Source organism: Panthera tigris, chromosome D2, assembly GCF_018350195.1.
Source record: "Panthera tigris isolate Pti1 chromosome D2, P.tigris_Pti1_mat1.1, whole genome shotgun sequence".
Lineage (NCBI taxonomy): Eukaryota > Metazoa > Chordata > Mammalia > Carnivora > Felidae > Panthera > Panthera tigris.
The window spans coordinates 62,648,274-62,663,126 of NC_056670.1; the positions used below are offsets into that span (position 1 = coordinate 62,648,274).

Here is a 14,853-nt window from a genome sequence, read left to right on the forward strand (position 1 = left end):
CCACCCCCATCTGACTCCTGCTCTATTATCCCATATAGCTCAGCACTGAAAAGATGGCAAAGAGTAAAGAAACGGGAACGTGAGACTTGTGTGGGTACTCCTTGAGCTTGACAAAACCACCTTGAATGTGGACCCGTCTCATTGTTTTAAGTCACGGGAGATACGGCCGAGGACTGTAAAAACAATTAAAGGTCAGGGTTGAGATGTCTTCATGAATTACTGGAAACAACCTCCTGGTATTCTTGACTGCCTGACACACTTAGGCGAAATGTCACCCTCAGCCTGGCACTTCCATCAAAAGTAACATAACGGGCAACATCAGATACAATACAGAAGCCCTCAGTGAGAGGTCAGCGTACGAGGCCATGAGGCAAGCAGCAGAAAATATATCACTCTCTTTGATTTTCCTGTGGTATTCTTCTCTCTTAATTCCCCAGAGCCAGCATACAATTAACAGAAGCAAACATAACTGTTGGATGGAGACCATGGAAGAGTAAAAAGCAGTGACTAAGGGGTACATACTTATTTTGTGAAGTCATTTAGAGGTAGGGCTGTGGCTGCATGAGGTGCGAGAAAGGATTCAAAGACTGACCATTTGGTAAAAGAGAAAGGGATTGACTGTTGGAAAGACAAACCACGAATGGAGGCTGCCTGCCTCCTGTTTCTCCTTATGTAACAAAAATATCTTGCTAGGAGGGTTAATACTGGATTCCTCTCCTCATGCTGAATTAGAAAACAAGAAGTTTCTGGGGCTGAGTCAATGACTGCAAAAATCATGAACACAAACACAATCAGATTCATAACGCATTGAATATATATAGCCCTTTTATTCTGAGGAGCTATATAAAGTCACACAAGGTATCTCCTTAATCCTTACTTCTCTGTCTGTGAGATGAGGTGATCAGCAGAAATGGGGCAAAAAATTGAAGATCAAGCCAGTGGAAGTGTCTGAGGAATCAATATTGTTCCTACCTCCATAGCAATAACTGGATACGTCCCAGAGAAGTGACAATTCTGAGCTTCCCCCCTCGCCCAACAGAGGAAAGTCCTATATTCATGCCTTAAAAGAAATGCATTTGCAGACAACTTTGTCCTGTCCTACCACATTTTCATCACATTGAAGCAAACGGAATAGAAATATTGCTTTACAAACTATAAAATTCTAGTATTTCATGACTAGGTTAGTAAACATACACAGTGTTTCTACGATAACCAGGGAAAATAGCGTGCAAGTGTCTTGCATAATAGGAAAATAACAAATTCACGTGCACCTTTTAAAGCTTGAGGCTTTCCCTCCACCATCCCCTAAAGGAATTTAAAAAAACCCAACAGTTTAAAGCATTAGAATTGGTATACCCTGGGAGTGAAGATAAAAGGAAATGCAATTATGTGACCTGAGGAAAAGAAAGAGCAAGAGAAATTTTATAATATAGATCTTATGTGGAAAAAAGATCTTACAGAATGAATGGTGATCAGCAATCCTTTATCCTCACTGAGCAAGGAAGAAGGGACAAGAAGGAAGATTTTTCAGCAGCTGTGTAATGGATTTAATAGCAAAGAGCTTTGCCACCACGATTATTAATACTAAGATCACCCATCTGTCTCCATCATCGCTGTCGCCTCCTGGGTCCAAACCATCACCACCTCTCTCCTGGATTGCATGAACCTGGTAGAGGACCACTATCTCTGCAGTCTTCTGTCTTCGACTTATTCTCTAAACAGAAGCTGGAGCTGTCTTTTGAAATTCAAATCTGATCATTTCATTCTTCTTAAAATACTTCAAGCGTCCCATCGTGTTTGTGTTTGAGCCAAATGTTGAGTTTTAAATGGCCTGCAAAGTGTGACCTATGCCAACGTCCTCTTCATCCAAACCTGGCACTCTGCGTCATCCCTTCTCCCAGTGCAGTAGCCACACCAGGACTCTCTCTTTTCCTCAAGTAGGTCACCTGCTTTCCCTTTTCAAGTTCTTTGTATGTACTGTTCCTTCTTCCTATCTACACTGCAGCTAACCCATCACTAATCATCCTTCATATCCCAGAGAGAATTGGCATTCTGTCTTTATCTCGCCTAAGATGTATCAGACTTGTAATTATTTGTTCAATTAGATGGAAGCTCCTCGAGGACATATTTGCCTTATTTGCTTCTGTGATGCCTTAAAATCTGGTTGGTATCATAATAAGATTCCATAAAGTACTTAATGAATCAAAAGGTGATCTGGTAGGTGCTCAATAAATAATTGTGGAATAAGTGAATAGAATAGAGTGTGGGGAGAGAAGCAGAGAAACACACACACACACACACACACACACACACACAATCAGGTTGGTTGGATATTCTCCTAATAGGTAAACTTAGATTATTCCAGTCTGATTCTCAGTCATTTATTTCTGTCCCAAATCTTGTGGGCAGGATTAGAATTAGACTGGTTAATGCATGTGGTTAATAATCAGCAAATAAATATATAGTAAAGCTGGGTTAACTTCATTTTTGCCAGTTCGAGTCTTATGATACTCTCAACCGTTTTGCCATTTGTAAAAAGATTGTTTCCTGGAAAGTTTTATTAATTGGGCACTTTAATATACTGCTGGTGGGAGCAGAGATTGGTACCATCTTCTTGGAAAGTAGGTTTGGGTATCAGTAGCCTTAAACAAAGGGACCTTAGAGCCCTATTTTAAGAAACCTTTCCTAAGTAAATATTATATTTAGAAATGCAGATGAGGACAAAGATTTACACATTATCATGTTGAACGCAACCATTTTTACAAAGAGTATAAATTTGAAACCACTGAAACGTCAAACAACAGTAGGTTGTTTGAGTCAATTATGACACATCTACCCTGTGGCTGTCAATAAAATGATGTGTTTAAATAATTTGCAAAGATGAGGAAAGCTTATGATACAGATATGTGAAAAAAGAAGAAAGCAACATTATACATCAGAGAGAACTTGGCATTACAAAGATAATACAATCATAGAAAATAATCAGAAGAAAACAGTCTGATATCTGTGTGTGGAGAGTTTAGAGGTGGTTTTGACTTTCTAGTCTCACTTGTCAACACCACACCAGCCATGCCCAGCTTGAAAACAAAAACCAAAAGGAAAACACAAACACTTAAAATGTAGACTCTTTTGAAGATACCACCAAACAAAAACCATACAAATGATAATTTCAAGAAGCAAAGGAGGGAAAAGTGGGACATTTTTCTCACTGCTGTAAAAACTTTCAGCAGGGGGAGCCTGGGTGGCTCAGTCAGTTGAGCTTCCAACTTCAGCTCAGGTCATGGTTTATGGGCTCAAGCCCCAGATTCATGGGTTCGAGTCCCGCATTGGGCTTGCTGCTATCAGCACAGAGCCTGCTTCAGATCCTCTATCCCCCTCCCTCTCTTTCCCACTCATGCTCTCTCTCTCTCTCTCTCTCTGAAAAAAAAAAACAAACTATAAAACTATAAAAAAAAACTTTCAGCAGGTTTATGTGCTAAGTGACCCCCCACTGGAGCATGTTTATGCTCACTCTGCTGTGCATGCTGTCTACACTGATATTCCTCTGTAAATTTAGTTAACTAGATCAGGTGGAATCTATGTCTGATCCTTCCAGCAATCCATGTCTGATTATTGGCTCATCTCAGTTGGGAGGCCCTCTCGTGCAAAATATATGCTTTATTTACAGTCTAACCTGAAATAACACCTTAACCCCAAATAATAAATTCTTCCTGCTGGATTCCAAAGGCAGGGGAGCAAGCTTGCATGGTGGGGAGCTCAGGTTTACCATAGGCAGAGCCCTTAACAGTGCTTCTGGAAGTCAACAATTGTTCATGCGCCACCTTTTGCCACTATCAAAATCAAGATAGGCACTTTGATGTTTGTCTTTTCACAGTAGCACATGGTAAGTGCTATTAACCCATTTACAGCTGAGTTAAAAAGCATTCTGTGACTGACTTTATTATAGTCACAGGATAGAAAGAGGCAGAATAAAGTTCTGACTCAGGTCCCTGGATTGCAAATCCTTCTCAGTTTTCAATGTGAGAAGCATCTAGTCTGCCCACACTTAAACTCTAGTTTTATCTTCAAGAATTAAAAGCACAAGGGCATTTGCTTTGAGCGCATAGGCAGCTGTGGCCTCTGATCCACAATACTAGACTGGTGTATTGATGATAAAAAAACACTCACTGTGTGTCTGGCACTGACAGAAAACCATATGTGTTAATTCACCTCCTCCCGACCACATTCAGCCTGATACACAGTACATGTTCAAAACATGGGTATTGAAAAATATGTTAAGTATGTACTATTATTATCTTTCCTTTAAAAAATAAAGAAACTAAAAAAGAAACAAGCAAACAAAAAAAAGGGGGGGCGCCAGGGTGTCTCAGTCAGTTAAGTATCTGACTTTGACTCAGGTCATGATCTGTCAGTTTGTGAGTTCAAGCCCCACATTAGGCTCTGTGCTGACAGCTCAGAGCCTGGAACCTGCTTTGGATTCTGTGTCTCCATCTGTCTCTCTGCCCCTCCCTGGCTTGTGTGCTTGCTCTCTCTCTCTCTCTCAAAAATGAACATTTAAAAATGAAGAAACTGAGGCACAGTTCAGATTAAGTAACTTTGTCAATGATGTACACCAAATAAGTGGTGTATTTGGGATTCATAGTCAAGCAGTCAGGGTCAAGAGCCCACACTTATATAATGTGTTGGCCGAAAGTCATTAAACAGAGGTTACCAGATGGGCATGTGTGATTATTGTTTGCAGACCCTGTTACTACTGTAGCTTTGGGGGTGTGCCACAGAGGTCCTGACCGAATGAGGCTAGAGAGGAGTATGGTAATCTGTGTGTTTACAAGTGCCTTCAAGTACTTGGGGAGTGGCCAGTCTGCAGGACTAATGTTTAAACCCAAGAGTACTTGGGACTCTGAGCTCTGGCCACTCACTGTGGGTTGGGACAATTTGCATAAACTTTCTAACTTCAGATTTCTCATCTGCAGCATGGTGGTACTAATAAACTCTTAAAGAGGAAGTAGGAAGATTTGATGAAAAAAAATATTGCTTCGTGCAATCCCTTGCAAGTAGCAGTTACTCAATAAGCGAATTATCATGGTAACAGCTGTCATCTTTGTTTCTTAAAATTATTGATATAAATAATAAATTATTAGTCAATGCAAATTAACATTATTAGCCATATAGTATTATTGCTTTATTATATTAACGTATTGTTATTGTCATTATGACTATTGATACATTTTTTAATATTATGAAAGCCAGCTATTGTCTCTGAGTCATCCACAGCACAGGATTCTTACTGCAGTGACCTGACCAGCTTAGCTCCCAGAAAGAATCCCAGAAAACTCTGGCTGCTGCAGAAATAACTGAGGAGGCTACTGCTTGTTTACTTACAGCCCATGTAGCAGGCAGCCACCACAGCCCCAGCATTATCAATATGGATTTTGAAATCACCCACGGCTAATAGCCCAAATTAATAGCCTCGGGGTGACTCTAGAGCAATTGAGAAAGAAAATCCATAACTTCACTAAAGACGCCAGCGGCTGTTCAGGAAGAGAGCTCTACATTAATTAACAGCTGTGAACACTGTAAAAACTGGTGCATTCAGGAACGAGACAGAGGCAGTTACAATTAGCCAAACACAAGAATCCCATAAGGCTGTCCAGGTTAGGAAGCAGAGGGAGCCGCCCCTGGAGAGGGCGGGCTGGTGGCCACCCTGCTGCACTCGGGCATAGCCCCCAGGGATTCAGGTGCATTCTCCTACCAGCCCTGCTTCCCTGTGCTCACAGCAGCCTCTAGGGCAAGCCTGTCCTTTCTGCATCAGCTATAAACTTCAGGAACACTCAGGTTTGGGAGGTGCATAAAACTCTGTGGTCCTTTTCGTCTGCAACAAAATCATTTAATTCTGGTGGCCTCCTTTCTTGAGATCCCTCCTGGATACTTGGCGAGGTGGGAGGCTGAATGTGAGGGAGATTGTGCCTGTAAAGAGGGTCAAGGATGTTAAAACAATGATCACTATCCTCAGCACCCTCTCTCAGATGCTTTGCACTTGGCGATTGGTGCCTAAGACAGATCCCAACCTCAGGCAAGAAAAGAACTTACACTTAGGAAAAACTGCGGTGTCCAGAGCATACGGTAATCAAGGCAGTTGTACTCAGGGAGTGTGGTGTCCTGAATCAGAGCCCCACTTTGTCATTTGCTCCTTGAATTAATTCAGGTAAGCCATTTAACCTTCCTGCACTTCCCATTTGTGAAATGAGATGAATACTTCCTATCTTGCAGTTATTATAAGATTCATAAACTATTATATACATTATACCTGTAATATATATCCTAATGTATAATATATATATATATATATATATGTATAACATGTTATTCACATTTTAATTATGGGTTTTTTTTTCTGAGTACATTTTTTCCTGTGTGGTTTTATTCAGTGGTATAGCTTTAAATACAATCGATATGCTAAAAACTACAAATTTTTATTCCTAGCCAGGACATCCCTCCTGAACCGCAGACTATAAATAACCTTGTCTACTCAACATCTCCTTTTGATCTCTAATAGGCACTTCACACTGAACACGTCCGACACAGCTCTCACATCCTATTCCCCATCACAGCTGATGGCTCAGGCCCAAACTCAGGAAATCATCTTTTTCCTCCTACTCCTCACAGCCAACCCTCAGAGAAAATTCTATGGGCTCTATCTTCAAACAGACCCTGAACGTACCTCCTTTTCAAGTCTCCTATCAGTACCACTGGGGCCATCAGCTCTCACATGGATCATCACCATCATTTCTCAACTGGCTACCCTGTTTCTGTCTTCACCATTCCCACCCTGGCAACACGGTGGCCAGAGTGAGTCTATTCAGATCACATGACCATTGTGTTCAAAACCCTCTGGTGGTTTCCCATCTCAAAGACACAGGCAGGGGCGCCTGGGTGGCTTGGTTGGTTAAGCGTCCGACTGGCTCAGGTATGATCTCGCAGTTGGTGGGTTTGAGCTCAGATCATGGAGCCTGCTTCAGGTCCTGTGTCTCCCTCTATCTCTGCCCCTCTCCTGCTCATGCTGTCTCTCTGTCTCTCAAAAAATGAATAAACGTTAAAAATTAAAAAAAAAAAAAGATACAGGCAAAGTCTTTGCCTTGGCCTATAAAGCTTTAGGTGATGTCCCTGCCCTTCTACCATCACCTCTGTGGTCTTATTCTTCCTGCACTTGCTCACTCTGCACCAGTCACCCTGGCTTCCTTAGGCTTCCCTGCACATGATAAGTGAGCTTTTACCCCAGAGCTTGTGCACTTGCTGGAATGCTTTTTGGAATTGTTTTCCCTTGGGTCAGTATGTAGCTTAGCCCTCACTGCTTTCAGGTTTCTGCCCAAATACAACAGAGATAAGCTTTCTCTGATCCCCCATTAGAATAACACTAGGGGTACCGGGTGGCTCAGTCGTTTGAGTGGTCCACACTTGAGTTTGGCTCAGGTAATGATCCCAGGGTCATGGGATTGAGCCCTGTGTCAGGCTCCGTGCTCGGTGAAGATTCTATCTCCTTCTGCCCCTCTCTCCTGTTCTTTATCTCTCTCTAAAATAAATAAATAGATAGGTAGATAGATAAATACAAATAGCACTTTGCCATGCTCCCCAGCATTCCTTTCTGTACTTACCTGCTTACTTTTCTCCATAGCATTGATCACCATTCAACGTATTATATATTTAATTATCATGTCGCCTCTTACCCAGAATATCAGATCCAGGAGAGCATTCCATTTTCTGTTCTGTTCCCTGCTATAATCCTCAGCACCCAGAACAAGGTGTGGTACCTAGTAGAAAGGCAATAAATACATATTTTTAAAAAATCAATGAATGTACGAATGAATGATTATTACTAGTTGAGTTAGTTTATCCATGAAGATTTTTTGGAATTTATTACAGGTCCACAAGCACCGATCTATACCCTTTGTGTTTGTTTGTATGTTTGCTTGCTTTGTGTTTATTCTTGCTTGTTTACATGGAGGCAGGGTCAACATGAGGACATGGGAGTTCAAGACTCCTTGTCAGTGTAGTCAGCTCAACATGGCCCTTGAAAGGAAAGCTATATCACACTCATCCATATCAAGAGAGAAAAGACAAAAGCAAAACCATCAGTTTCTGGGCTAGGGCAGTGCTGGAGTATACTGGCGAGCCCACTGTCCCACTCATCAGGGGATCTGCTCTGGACCCAGAGCACTCGGGGAAGTGCCACACATTGGCTAGTTTAACTCCGGCTCTCATTCTTGTTCCTCCCAAGGTGAACTAGTGAAGAGGGGCTGCATCTCACTCCTCTGCTAGCTGTGGACACAGACAAAGTAGGTCCTTAACGCCTGTTAGCAGAAATGCTCTCAGGTAAAGCTGAGGTTAATGGCTCTGCAGGGCTTGGGGATGTTATCATTTATAAAGCAAAGGGTTTTGCATTAAGAAGAAGACAGGGTTCTAGTATTGATTGTCCAATTATTACCCTGTAAGACCTGTAGGAAAATTTCTAGGCTCTCTGCCTCTGGTCTTCCTGACTGGTTAAAAGGGCAGGCTGGACCGATTAGAACTGGTACCCAAGCTGGTTATGAGATGTGGCCTGGAATTTAGCTAGATTGGTGTTAAATCTTATTTCTGCAAATGAAGCTGTGTTTTCTCAGGCAAGTTACTTAACTATCTAGGACTTGGTCCTTTATCTGCCAAATGGAGGTAACAGATTTTAAGGTTAGTTATAAAAGTAAATAGAAATAATGCATGCAATGAGCTTAGATTTAGGTCAGTCATATAAAGTGTTCAATATGCTTATTATTAATATGATCATCCCCATTTGAAAGATCCCCAAGGTCGTTCACATGTGAATTGGCTCCCATAATTTTCTTATGAGACATAGTTGAGATTTAGAACTCATCTATCTATCTATTATCTATTATCTATCTATTTATCTGTCTATATGTCAGAATTTCATAAACAGACATAGAGGGAGTTCTAAATCTCAGTTATGTCTGGGTACTTGGATTGGGGTAGGTGAGAAGATTGTCTTTGACAGGTTGCCTACCAAACACCCTGTGGTACTGCCAGCCCCAGGCAGTGAGCAGGGACAGTGGCCACCAAGTGCCTGAGCTCCATCTGACGCTCCAGAGGAGGGATAGCCTCTGCTTAGGACAAAGGATGATGGGGGGGTGCAAGTCTTTCCAGGCCTATACTTCTTGGTCACTGCCCGGTGGGAGAGTGTCAGTGGTCATGGGGCCGGGAGAAAGTGGGGGAGGTCTGGTGGGGCCCAGGGTGCTGGGAGAAGGTGCTGACAACCCAACCCAGCGAGGCAGACAGCCTGGGGGTAGCAGGACCTTGTGGGAGCTGAGGCTCTTAGCCCCTGTGCATGCTCCATTTTCCCATTGAACTCCTCTTACAAAATACAGTCCATGACTTGGGGTGCCTGGGTGGCTCAGTCGTTTAAGCATCCGATTTCAGCTCAGGTCATGATCTCATAGTTCGTGGGTTCAAGCCCCGTGTCGGGCTCTGTGCTGACAGCTCAGAGCCTGGAGCCTGCTTTGGATTCTGTGTCTCCGTCTCTCTCTGACCCTCCCCTGGTCATGCTCTCTCTCTCTCTCTGTCTCTCTCTCAAAAATAAATAACATTAAATTTTAAATTAGATAATCCATGACCAAATTACTAGGAATTTCAAGTCAGACACCACAGAGCCTTAAACCCCCAGTACAGAGCCCTTCTTGGTGTCAGGCACTTTTCTGACTGAGCTAAGTGGGGGGCCCTTTGCAGCATGCCCATGAACCCAGCCCTGAATCTCTCCACACAGAATGGAGACAAAGGTTAAGAGAGTTAATATACACAGAATGTACTGCCTGTCATATAACAGGCTCTTGATGCAAAGTAGTTGCTGAGATGATCTTCAAATTGTCCCAAACCTGCTCTTTTACCAGGCACCATTCTCCAAAGAGGGCATCTTTTTACATTGCAAATTCAAGCATGTGATTCACCTTAAAATGTTTAAGTTGCTTCTCTGTTCTGAAAATCAAGTCCAAACTTCATGTGGTCAGTGAATCCTTGTCACACTCTTCTAAGGGCCGCCTGACCCCTTACCTGAGGCCCCTTCCTCCTCCGTCACTATCCTCAGGCTCACTGCCATTCACTTTTATCAGGCTTTCTCTCACCTTAGGTCCTTGGCTGTCTTCAGGGAAAAGAGGAGTTCCAGGCAGAGGGAACAGACTGTGCAAAGCCTTACTCATTTGTAAGTTTGAAAATTCACTTAGGAGAGTTTTCTTTGAGATTTTTGACCAGCCAAAACAACCCCCATCTATGATGTGCTTTCTTCATTTTTTTTGAAGTTTTATTTATTTATTTTGAGATGGGGGAGGGAGAAAGCACCCATGAACAGGGAAGGGGCAGAGAGAGAGGAAGAGAGAGAATCCCAAGCAGGCTCTGTGCTGTGGAGCCCCGTGCAGGGCTCGAACCTGTGATCATGGCTTGAGCCAAAATCAAGAATCAGACACTGAACCAACTGAGCCACTTAGGCATCCCATGTGATGTGTTTTCATAAAATCTTGTGTTCGATTTTGTTTTTGTTTTTCATCTTCTGAAACAAATTTGTTTCCTTCAAAAATGAGCCAAAAAGGGCTTAGGCTTAAAAAGAAAACCCACACCAAAGCAGAAAATGAAGCTCTCTTTCTCTGGCCAGAACAAAACATGAGAAAGCAGGAACTCAGTCCCACCTCCACCCCACCTCCAAATTATACAGTCGCGTTTCCCACATTTGGGGAAATCACAGGGCTCAGCACATTGGGAGTGCAGTGTATAAGACTTGCTCTGGGAAAACCACCTTTGTGATCATGGCATCTCCCCTGTCAGGTGAGTATATCCTGTGTGTGTGTGTGTGTGTGTGTGTGTGTGTGTGTGTGTGTGCTCACATGTGCTTTTTTTGGTAAATAGCACTTCTAACAATTCTAAATATAATCAGCTCTTTAAAGATTGTTGATGTGTCTCTTTCTAATTAAACTGTTAGCATCATGTATACAATCTTTGTATCTCTCTTGTTCATATCTCCATTCTGGTGCCTAGTTGAGAGCCAGACGCAAGGTAGAATCTTGGGGACTAGTAATTAAATTACTTATATCCAGTGTCTAACCAAGATGGATAGGCTGATGCCCGACCACTTGAGATTATTGTCTGGTAAAAGATGCCCTTTAATGTAGGCAAATCCTGGTTAGGTGTTAGAACAAGACTGGTTTCAGGTTTATTTCACTTCTTGCTCTCCTGGACCTTCTGATCTCACCTGTTTGGGTGTGAAAACCTTTTCTTCCCATTTTGTAGTGTCCTGTGCCCCAGTTCCCTGGATTACCACTCTTGAGCACAGGGCACATACATGTCTTTCTTCTCAGTCTTTGCTTCTAGATTCCTTCCCCCTGCCATTTGTGCAGACACTGAACCTCCTCATTTATTCAGTTGATAGTATCTTTACATCATTGTTTTGTAGAATTTTCCTATAAACTGTCTGCTATTATTTAAAGGTGGAAGAGAGGAGTTTGTCCAGTGAGGCAGATTGCAAAATAAGCTTTGCAGAAAAGTATGGTCTCTTAGGGGCGCCTGGGTGGCTCAGTGTGTTGAGTGCCCAATTCTTAATTTTGGCTCAGGTCATGATCCCAGGGTCATGAGATCAAGCCCTGTGTCGGGCTCCACACTGAGCACGGAGCCTACTTGGGACTGTCTCTCTCTCTCCCTCTGCCCCTTTCCCCTGCTTGTTCTTTCTCTCTAAAAAAGAAAATGGCCTTTTAAAGTAAAAAATATACTGGTTTATTTAAATAACCTTACCACATAAGCAGTGCTGAGCTTCCTGTCAGTTTCAGCTTCCTATGCTACACAGTTTGATGATCACAGAACAGGTGTGGAAAAGAGAGCCCCACGTACCCAGCCACTGGGTTCCAGGAGCATTCTGAGATGGTCTCTCACATATTTGTCATTGTCTACAGCCTAATAAGATTATGCTTCCTTTTCACCTTTCATTTTATCATTGTCCATAATAAAGGGATGCATTAATTTAATCCATAAATATAGATATGATGGTTTTATCCTGTGGCTGTGAATGGTGCTTTAAAAAAAGAACCAAAATGATAAACCGGTGTAGTAATTTACCATAATTACAGCAATGAAATACTACTTTGAGTCAGTCATGGCAGTAATACACAGCTCAGGAACTTCTAGCAAAATCCACTAAATGGAAGAGAGCAAAGGGAGGAAGAAATGAGATGTGAGGTCGCATAAGGTTTCTAGCCACGAATCCAGACAGTTGAGAAAATAAATGCAAGCTGGAAGGCTCAGGGAAAGATCTGCCCTGGGAGGAGGTGCCCTTGTTTTCTCTGGAAAAGCACGCCAAGTTTAGGAGACTTGCCACAGTTTAATTAAAGTCTGCAGCTGGTGTGAAAGCAAAGGAGAAAAAGAAATTAGGGCAGCACAAAAACTAATGAAAGTCTAGAATCTCATTTTAAAGTTTTCTCTCTATTATGAAAGAAATACGACTTGTCACATGTGCCCCCATTCACCGTGACAAAGCCCTCGGGGAAGGAACGTTCTGGACTATGAAGAGAAAAGACCTGTAGTTAGGTCTCTTTCGACATGATTGCCACTGCCTTTTTCAGGAAAAACTCATCAAAATCTTTTGTTTGTTTTTTGAAAACCAGATTGGTTAGGGAGAGCAGCACAAATTGAACAGCTTCAAGTATAACTATAGGAAAGTCCATTGAAACTTTAAACCAGCTTTGGCAATCAGAGTGGGATTCACATTCAGGCTGTATGGCTGTATTCATCAAGGTCTCCAGAGAAACCAAACCAAGAAGATAGTCTCTATTATAGGGACTGGTAAGTCCAAAATCCATGGAGTAAGCCAGGCAGGCTAGTAACTCAAATGGGTTTGTATGTTAGTCTTGAGCCTGAATTTCTTTGCCTTCATGAAAACTCAATATTTCTTATTAAGGCCTTCAACTGATTGGATGATACCCACCCACATTATGGAAAGTAATCTGCATTCCTGAAAGTCTACTGACTTAGATGTTAATTACATCTTAAAAATACCAAGGCGGCAACATCTAGTCTGATGTATTTTTTCAATGTTTATTTATTTTTGAGAGAGAGAGAGAGAAAGAGAGAGAGAGAGAGCAGGGGAGGGGCAAAGAGAGAGGGAGACACAGAATCTGAAGCAGGCTCCAGGCTCTGAGCTGTCAGCACAGAGTCCAATGTGGGGCTCGAACTCACAAACCATGAGATCATGACCTGGGACACAGTCAGATATTTAACTGACTGAGCCAACCAGCCACCCCTCTAGTCTTATTTATGTTTGGTGAAGCAAATGGGCACCATGGCCTTGCCAAGGTAATGCCTGAAATTGACTGTCAAAGCAGCTAATATTGAAAATATTATATTAGTTAATATTTATAGAACACGTTATATTTGTCAGGTACACTGAACTCATCTAATTCTCACAACAACGATATTATATAGATAAAATTATTATTCTCAATTTATGGGTGAGAAAACTAAGATATAGGAAAGGTAAGTAACTTTCCAAGTTCACAGAGTAAGAGACAGAGCTAGAATTTGAACCCATATAGTCTAACTCCAGAATTTGGGTTCTTTAGCATCAAAATATGATGAATTTGGGCAAGTTAATTAATTTTCCTGAGCTTTTACTGTTTTATGGGAAAATATAATAGCAAATAATGTGTGGTTTGAGGGAACAATTAAATTAGAATATGCATATAAAGATCCTAGTAAAGTACCTAATAGATAGTAGGTACTCAATAACATGTAGCTTTTAGGGCATCTGTGTGGCTCAGTCGATTAAGCATCTGACTCTTGACTTTGGCTCAGGTCATGATCTCACGGTTCCTGAGTTCAAGCCCTGCATTGGGCTTATACTGATAGCATGGAGCCTATTTGGGATTCTCTTTCTCTCTCTGCCCCTCTACCATTGGTTTGCATTCTCTCTCTCAAAATAAATAAACAAAAACTTAAAAATAATAAAAATAAATAAAATGTATCCTTCTTCCCCTGACCTTAAAATTGCTTAAGTTTTAATCATGTCTTTTTTTAAATTTTTTTAACATTTATTCATTTTTAAGAGACAGAGAGAGACAGAGCATGAGTTGGGGAGGGCAGAGAGAGAGGGAGACACAGAATCTGAAGCAGGCTCCAGGCTCTGAGCTGTCAGCACAGAGCCTGATGCGGGGCTCAAACTCACGAGCTGTGAGATCATGACCTGGGTCAAAGTCGGGTGCTCAACCGACTAAGCCACCCAGGAGCCCCCGTCATGTCTTATTTTTAGAGATCTCTTCACTCTAGAAAAGCTCACTAAAGCATTGAGGTCTTACTTTTATTGAAGAGAATTATTTTTATAATTTTTTGGATAATAATAGTCTCCCTTGATAATCTCTAAGATTCATTTAGGCTAGAATTTGTGTTATTCCATGCTGTCCTTCAGCACCAAGTTCAATCTTTGGCATAAGTAAGATCTTCAATGCATGAAATAAATCAGTAAATAGATTGAGAAATTATTGCCTTTTCTTGTCCATTGAGGTAAGAAACTGAAGCACAGAATGATCCAATGATGTGCTCAGGTGGATGCAATTTACAGATGGTGCATCCCTGTCTCCAGAATTCCATCGTTTCATTTATGTATTTGTTTTCTTTCTGAAAACAGTGTGGGATGTAAGCAGAGGCTTATGCAACCTTAAGGTTCATCATCTCCCTGCCCAGTTGTAGTCAGAGAAAGTTTAAATAAAATTCAAGTGTTGAGTGACAGTGACCTCCATGCCTGGGTGCCATAGATAGGTCCTGACGAGGATCTGAGAATTG

At 41.8% G+C, this 14,853-nt stretch overlaps 1 non-coding gene across 1 annotated transcript; it reads right to left on the minus strand.

Annotated features, from left to right (window-relative positions):
* Positions 1-10,698: 10,698 nt before the first annotated feature.
* Positions 10,699-10,865, minus strand: LOC122232168. The gene has a single exon (XR_006209527.1). It is a non-coding gene; the product is annotated as a U1 spliceosomal RNA (small nuclear RNA).
* Positions 10,866-14,853: the final 3,988 nt, after the last annotated feature.